Consider the following 9,057-nt stretch of genomic DNA (forward strand, 5'->3'; position numbering starts at 1 on the left):
CGAGTCAAGTTATTAACTTTGAATTTAAACATCATAAAACATGTTTGATTTAGATTAAATCTTCGGGACTTTAGTCCGTAATTTGTTAAGTGTTAGAATTTGGTCATATGCGTATTTTTATATTTTTTTTTTTACACTAGAGTTCTTACATTATTGTAGCATTTTGATTATAATGAAGTAAAAGAGAGATAAAGATTGTCTGTTAGGTTGTCTCTATGAGGCTGGAGGCCAGATACTTAGTGCTATCCTAACCCAATTTTGCAAAATGGTTGGTCTGGGGTATGGGACGCACATAGGCTGCTCGTGGCCGGTCCTATTATTCAAGAGAAGGTCGAGCCCAACTGTGACACAACCACCACCACCACAACATTGGTGAAAGGTTGCCAGCCGAGTCCCTACATTTTTCTCTCGAAAACGATGACCGTGAATTCACTATGACATATTCTGAGAGTTACGGAGGGACGAGAAAGAACAAATCCATAAGGGCCGTGATGAGGGTTCGAACCTACGTCCGGGTTAGTTAATTTGTTAGAAAGTTACAGGGTTAGAGAGACGAGGATAGAGGCTACACTTGGATAGTAAAACAGATGAAAGAGACCCTCCCCCTCTATCCCCTCCCCCCAGTAATAATATAAGGCGCCATTCAATTTAAGCAACAGCCTATAACCAGCCAATTTAAACTGCCTAATATGTTCCATTAAATTTGCATATATACTCAATACTCACACAGTCTTCCCTCAGCAACGTCTTAAATTAAGCAACGAGTCTCTTTAATCAGTTAGGCCAAAGGAACATAAGCAAACTCAACACGCGGTGTTGTCATAAAGTTATGGTAAGGTCTATAAGGCCTGTTTATACCAGTTACCCCTCCTCGACTCACCATTCATCCCGCAGCGTCCTAAATACACATACACACACTGCCTATGGTGTATGTGTATATGCCTATAAACACATATACATGTCTATGGTGTATTTTAGTGTTCATCTGCCCTTACAAGGACCTATTGTTGACAAAACTCAACAATAGTTGATTGACAGTTGAGAGGCGGGCCGAAAGAGCAACGCTCAACCCCCGAAAGCACAACAACTACGTGAATACATCTTTCCTCAACCGCCAAAGATTGAGGAAAGGTGCACAGGTTCGTAAGTGCTTGCATAACTACTTCGTGAATCTGGCCCCCTTGATTCACGAAGCAGTTACGCAAGCACTTACGAACCTGTACATCTTTTGTAAAATCTCTGGCGGGTTTGTTTACATATATTAAACAGTGTACTATGAGCTGCGAGGCGTCAGGACGCTGTTTATAATAATAACAACATTTGCTTGGGAAGTTCCGACGCTCGTCAGCTGTTTAATGTCAACAAAGCCGCCAAAGATTGAGATAGCTGTATATCGGGTCAAAGGTAGTTGCGTAACTGCTTGTTCAATCCTGGCCCTTTAAGGCAGTTTGACTGGTTCTTGAGGCTGTTAATAATATATATGAACAAATGCATTAAACCAGATTAATGTTGCTCGTCTAGTAGGTACAGTATTTATGTATTTAAACAATGTACTAGTTATTCTCAGGGTTGCTAGATAAGGATATCTGGCACCATCGCTAACGCGTCATTTACACAGATGCCGTCGCTTCCGAGGAGGAAGGTCGAGACAGTTAACGGCGTCATTCACCACCTAGTCCAGTAGTTAACAAGTGTCGTGTCATGTGCTCCAGAAGCTCCTGAAGTGATCGAAGGTGTAATAGGGCATGAACCCGAGCAAGGAGGCACAAATAGCTCTCATTTGTTGGTTGTAGCGGCACCGCCGCTGAGGGAGCGCGCCAAGCCAGCGTTCGTCAGTCAGTAATCCAGTTTGGGCCTTAGCGTTCATGTGGTGGATCCGGCTTGAGAAGCAGCTAAGTTGATTATTATTATATTTATTAAATTAATTATTATCTTATTATAATTAATTTTTAAAATAGTTTTATGAATATTGTGCAAAGAAATCGCGTTCACGTGATGAATCAATGAGGAAATGATTGGAAACTATATGATGAGGATGAGTTCCCAGTGTGTAGAGGGTCGAAGCCTCATCTGGGCTTCTATACTGATTTTCTCATTATGATCAAAATTGTAATTCCAGTTACAATTGTCTCATTGTTGTTGTTATTATTATTAATATGAAGGAACGACCGATGCAATTTTTAGAAAAGGTTCAGGGGGGGGGGGGGGAACCTGTCTGTGCCTGGTCTAATCTCGTACTGTCTGGCTATTTCTAAATTTCTGTCACCCGTTGTTTTGACGGCTTATTGACGAGCACTTTAGGTCCTGTCAACCACCTGTTACATGACGTGTGTGCTCAAACAGGGTGGTTGATCCACGCCCCCCCCCTTCCCAGCAAACATTTTCATGTTTTTAAAACATCCTAAAAACGACATTTCATTGTTTTCAGCACGTTTATAATTACGTTTAGAAAAGGTTTTTTGAGAACTTTTATATACAACCTTAGAACGTATATAATTAACATTTCTAAAAACTTTTTTATGATCTTTTAATTACCTACATTAAAACATTTAGGGTAAATTAGGGTATAATAATTTTGTAATTCATATCTGAAATAGAAAGGGAGAGAAAGAAAGAAGACATATCTGAGATAGAAATGGACATCCTATATATGTATGTGTAAATTACAAATAAATAGGGTACAAAAAGAGAATTAAAATATTATATTTATTTAATTAAGAATGAGTAATACAACAAAATATATGTAATAGCTCGAAATATATAGACTATATCTATAACAGAATATAAAAGTAAAAATTTAAAAATCTATATATGCAATATGTGAACACAATAGATTTTGTGATCAAGCAGCCTGTGATTCATGTCATGCTGAGATCAGTCTGACGTTATAAGCAGTTATTGTTACTTAAAACTAAAACAAGTAAAATTTTCCGAGTATACATATAACACTATAGTTTTTCTATGACTAATAATAAAAATCTATTAATCAAAAGTTTAGGACTAATTAACTAAAAATAAAAATCTACAAGTGAATGTAAACACAGTCAAGTATAATATTCATGTAGAAAGAGAAAGAAAAAGAGAGAGAAGGAAAGAAAGAGAAAGAAAGAAAGGGAGAAAGAAAAGAAAAAACAGTCATGTATAATATTCATATTAGCACCATGCAATATAACTTAGATTAAGTAAAAAATCTCAGACATTTTTAAATCAAATGAAATATGAGAGCCAGAGAGACCCAGAGCCAGAGAGAGAGAGCGTGAGCCAGAGAGAGAGTGAGTCAGAGAGAGAGAGTGAGTCAGAGAGAGAGAGCGAGCCAGAGAGAGAGAGAGAGAGCCAGAGAGAGAGAGAGAGCCAGAGAGAGAGAGAGAGAGAGAGCCAGAGAGAGAGAGAGCCAGAGAGAGAGAGAGCGAGAGCCAGAGAGAGCGAGAGCCAGAGAGAGCGAAAGAGCCAGAGAGAGAGAGACAGAGCCAGAGAGAGAGAGACAGAGCCAGAGAGAGAGCCAGAGAGCCAGAGAGAGAGCCAGAGAGCCAGAGAGAGAGCCAGAGAGCCAGAGAGAGAGCCAGAGAGAGAGAGAGAGAGCCAGAGAGAGAGAGAGAGAGCCAGAGAGAGAGAGAGAGAGCCAGAGAGAGAGAGAGAGAGCCAGAGAGAGAGAGTAGAGAGCCAGAGAGAGAGAGAGCCAGAGAGAGAGAGAGAGAGCCAGAGAGAGAGAGAGAGAGCCAGAGAGAGAGCCAGAGAGAGCCAGAGAGAGAGCCAGAGAGAGAGAGAGAGAGCCAGAGAGAGAGAGAGAGAGAGAGAGAGAGAGAGAGAGAGAGAGAGAGAGAGAGCCAGAGAGAGAGAGAGAGAGAGCCAGAGAGAGAGAGAGAGCCAGAGAGAGAGAGAGAGAGAGAGCCAGAGAGAGAGAGAGAGAGCCAGAGAGAGAGAGAGAGAGAGCCAGAGAGAGAGAGAGAGAGAGCCAGAGAGAGAGAGCCAGAGAGAGCCAGAGAGAGAGAGAGAGAGAGCCAGAGAGAGAGAGAGAGAGAGCCAGAGAGAGAGAGAGAGAGAGAGAGAGAGCCAGAGAGAGAGAGAGAGAGAGAGAGAGAGAGAGAGAGAGAGAGAGAGAGAGAGAGAGAGAGAGAGAGAGAGAGAGAGAGAGAGAGCCAGAGAGAGAGAGAGAGAGCCAGAGCGAGAGAGAGAGAGAGAGCCAGAGAGAGAGAGAGAGAGCAAGAGAGCCAGAGAGAGAGAGAGAGACAGACAGAGACAGAAAGACACACACACAACAAAAGAGGAGACAGAACAAAATTAAGGCAAGGAGAGAGAAGACAGAACAGAAACAACAGAGAGAGGAGAGAAATGAGAAATCATTGAAGAGAAGGGGAAGAGAAACACAAGATAAGAAAAAGATACAAGAAAAATATACAAGATAAAAATGACATAAATGAATACCACAAATATAAAAAGTAAAGGAAGAGAGAAGCTAGAAGAGACAGGAAACGAGAGGTGTTAGAAGAGAGGAGGAAAGGAGAGATTAAAAGACAAGAAAAACAGGAGAGAAACGTAAAAGAAATAAAAAAAGGGACATTTGTGAGGAGAGAAAATAAAGAGACCAGAGAAGACCATATATCAAGAGTGTGAGGATAAAGACTTATATATTTTCTTAGTAGACATCCTCTGGCTCTTGTTGCCCCTCTTGTATACGAATTGTACTTGCAAGTTTTCCCTGAAAAGATATTAACAAAATTAATATTTAATTATTTATTTATATAAATTACACACACACAAACTTATATATATATATATATATATATATATATATATATATATATATAATATATATAGACCAGAGACCAATTATATATATATATATATATAATTTCGTAAACCTCACCCTGTAAACATTCATGTTTCTACATGTTAAACAAGCTACGAGGATGAGGGAAGGGGATGTTCCCTCCATGCTGGATATTATATTTACCAGGAAAGAGAAAGATATATTTATCATTCAGTACCTCCCTCCTTTGGTACCTCCCTCCTTTTACCCAAGTGACATGGTCACTTGGGTAAAAGTGACCATGTCTTTTTTGGAATAAAGTATGCAATGCATTATAATCTGGAAGAAAATGAGCTTGAAGCAGTTGAAAAACCTGACTTGTGGAGAGGTCATTATGGGGAACTCAGATATTTCCTTAAGGAATTTGACAAACACTTGCTGTTAGGACATGAAGTAAATGAGATGTATGTCAAGTTTTGTGAAATATATGATAATGGCACAACAAAATTTATACTAAAGCAGAGATGCAGAACTAGGAAAGGGGAAAAATTGCCCAAACATACAAGCAATACACAGATGCGAGAAACAACAATAGCAGTAAGGAGAGGGGCAGAAAGACTGACTTTCGGTCATATTCAACAACACAAATATACATACACACACACACATTATTGGAAAAAATTGGAATTGGAATATTGGAAAAAATAATTAAAACTAAATGGGTAGAACACCTGGAGAGAAATGATATAATTTCAGACAGACAGTATGGTTTTCGATTTGGAAGATCCTGTGTATCGAATTTACTCAGTTTCTATGATCGAGCAACAGATATATTACAGGAAAGAGATGGTTGGGTTGACTGCATCTATTTGGACCTAAAAAAGGCATTCGACAGTTCCACATAGAGAGGTTGTTCTGGAAACTGGAAAATATTGGAGGGGTGACAGGTAAGCTTCTAATATGGATGAAAAATTTTCTGACATAGAAAAATGAGGGCAGTAATCAGAGGCAATGTATCGGACTGGAGAAATGTCACAAGTGGAGTACCACAGGGTTCAGTTCTTGCACCAGTGATGTTTATTGTCTACATAAATGATCTACCAGTTGGTATACAGAATTACATGAACATGTTTGCTGATGATGCTAAGATAATAGGAAGGATAAGAAATTTAGATGATTGTCATGCCCTTCAAGAAAACCTGGATAAAATAAGTATATGGAGCACCACTTGGCAAATGGAATTTAATGTTAATAAATGCCATGTTATGGAATGTGGAACAGGAGAACATAGACCCCACACAACCTATACATTATGTGAGAAATCTTTAAAGAATTCTGATAAAGAAAGAGATCTAGGGGTGGTTCTAGATAGAAAACTATCACCTGAGGACCACATAAAGAATATTGTGCGAGGAGCCTATGCTACGCTTTCTAACTTTAGAATTGCGTTTAAATACATGGATGGTGATATACTAAAGAAATTGTTCATGACTTTTGTTACGCCAAAGCTAGAATATGCAGCTGTTGTGTGGTGCCCAACAACAGAAGTTGGCCCATATCTTAAGAAGCACATCAACAAACTGGAAAAGGTGCAAAGACATGCTACTAAGTGGCTCCCAGAACTGAAGGGCAAGAGCTACGAGGAGACGTTAGAGGCATTAAATATGCCAAAACTAAAAGACAGAAGAGGTGATATGATCACTACATACAAAATAGTAACAGGAATTGATAAAATCGACAGGGAAGATTTCCTGAGACCTGGAACTTCAAGAACAGGAGGTCATAGATTGAAACTAGCTTAACACAGATGCTAAAGAAATATAAGAAAATTCACTTTCGCAAATAGAGTGGTAGACGGTTGGAACAAGTTAGGTGAGAAGGTGGTGGAGGCCAAGACTGTCAGTAGTTTCAAAGCGTTATATGACAAAGAGTGCTGGGAAGACGGTCTCATCCTTTAACTACACTTAGGTAATTACACACACACACACACATACATATTATATATATATATATATATATATATATATATATATATATATATATATATGTCGTACCTAGTCGCCAGAACGCACTTTTCAGCCTACTATGCAAGGCCCGATTTGCCTAATAAGCCAAGTTTTCATGAATTAATATATTTTCTCTATTTTTTTTCTTATGAAATGATAAAGCTATCCATTTCATTATGTATGAGGTCAATTCTTTTTTATTGGAGTTAAAATTAATAGAGATATATGACCGAACCTAACCTATCTTTATAGGTTAGGTTAGGTAGCTGAAAATGTTAGGTTAGGTAGTCGAAAAACATTAATTCAAGAAAACTTGGCTTATTAGGCAAATCGGGCCTTGCATAGTAGGCTGAGATGTGCGTTCTGGCTACTAGGTACGACACATTATATATATATTTATATATATATATATATATTTATATATATATATATATATATATATATATATATTTATATATATATATATATATATATATATATATATATATATATATATATTTATATATATATATATATATATATATATATATATATATATATATATATATATATATATATATATATATATATATATATATATATATATATATATATCGGACAATTAGTAAAAAAAAAAAAAAAAAATTAAATTATTTTACCTTGTACCTAGATCCACCAGGCCTGTTTGGTGCCTGTTTCAGTACTTCAGAAATCTGGAAGGTCACATCCTCCTCCTCAACTTGTGGATGTGCGTCGATAGATGATTCTGTAAAATTAAGTTATTTATATAATAATAAATTCAGTATAACAATAATATTCTGTAAAATTAAAAGTAATTTATACATCAATCAGATAAAACTCTCCAGAGATGGTGATACACAACATATAAAGGACAAGTTTCAGAACAAAATATGCATTTAGGAATAAGGTTTTGTACATGTAGGTAGCACATGAGAAAATAAGTGGAAGGTGATCAAGTTTATATTAACATGTTAATGACTTTGTTAAGGCTTTGCAAGAATGAAAAAATATTAATAATATAATATCACCTACCAATTAATTGTACATCATTTATAAGTCAATTATTTGCATTATTATTATTCAATACTAATGATATAAAAATGCATTTTGTAATCTACTATTTATGCAAGTATTAAGCACAGGATCATGAAATAAACTGCAAAATACTGTAATGGATAAACCAATTAATTTTACATTTTCCTATAGCTAAGTCAGTCAGTTCTATTAGCAGCAGAGAACAATTATGCCCAACCTCTATTAAATGAAACAATCTTAAGAGCAAGTGATAGAAATATAATCATTTATGCTTGGGATTATGGAATGGTTCCAAATATGAAAAATATCAAGTTTTTTGGTTAAAATTTTTTAACTTAAAATTTACATTTTTAAGTGAATTTTAAACTTTAAAAAAATTATTTAATTTTTTGGTTACTTACTTAAAATAACATTATATAGTTCTTGTTTTTGTAGAAATGCCAATTTCTTCTTTTGCCCTTCCAGACTGTATAGTGACCACAGGCCATTTGTTCATATCTTCATTATTCTTCGAACTGTGGTTGCGCAATCAGACCCACATACACTGGTTAAAAAGCATCACCTAAAAGCAACAACAAAAATGTAGTACACTGACGAATTTTGAATATATATATATATATATATATATATATATATATATATATATATATATATATATATATATATTAGTTGATTTTATACCCGCATTAGGTCAGGTGATAATACAATGAAGGTGAAAACATGGGGGGATACATAAGGGATAAACATAGGGGCTGCAGAAGGCTTATTGGCCCATACGAGGCATCTCCTATCTAAACACAAAGATTAATCCAGTGTAATTGGCCTGTTATGTTGTAACATATTATATATATATATATATATATATATATATATATATATATATATATATATATATATATATATATATATATATATGTATGTATGTATGCCATATACATATATATGCTATGTTGTATGCTACAACTTGGCTGATAATAAAGCCATTCACAACTGCAGGCCTAATAAAAAAAGGAGGTGGCATAGCAATATCTTACAAAGATACCTTCATCTGCAATAGTCTCATTAGTAATAGAGACGACTATTGTGAATATACCTTTGCCAAGTTCTCCAGTAAATCCCTTAAATCCTCCTTGACTATAAGTGCCATCTATAGATTTCCCAATACCGACATAGCTTCATTCTCAGATAACGTAAGGAATCTTATCATAAATAACAATCTCAACAAAAATCAAACCAACTTAGTGGTTTGTAATGGTGAACAAAACATGC

The 9,057-nt window shown here is 36.1% G+C and overlaps 1 long non-coding RNA gene across 1 annotated transcript; it reads right to left on the reverse strand.

Moving 5' to 3' along the window:
• Positions 1-3,971: 3,971 nt before the first annotated feature.
• Positions 3,972-8,344, reverse strand: LOC138354876 (uncharacterized). Its single transcript, XR_011223691.1, has 3 exons — positions 8,190-8,344; positions 7,392-7,498; positions 3,972-4,696 (listed from the first exon to the last, which is right to left on the reverse strand). It is a non-coding gene; the product is annotated as an uncharacterized lncRNA (long non-coding RNA).
• Between the last annotated feature and the right edge of the window lie 713 nt (positions 8,345-9,057).

The sequence above is a fragment of the Procambarus clarkii genome, chromosome 65 (genome assembly GCF_040958095.1).
Source record: "Procambarus clarkii isolate CNS0578487 chromosome 65, FALCON_Pclarkii_2.0, whole genome shotgun sequence".
NCBI classification, from domain to species: domain Eukaryota; kingdom Metazoa; phylum Arthropoda; class Malacostraca; order Decapoda; family Cambaridae; genus Procambarus; species Procambarus clarkii.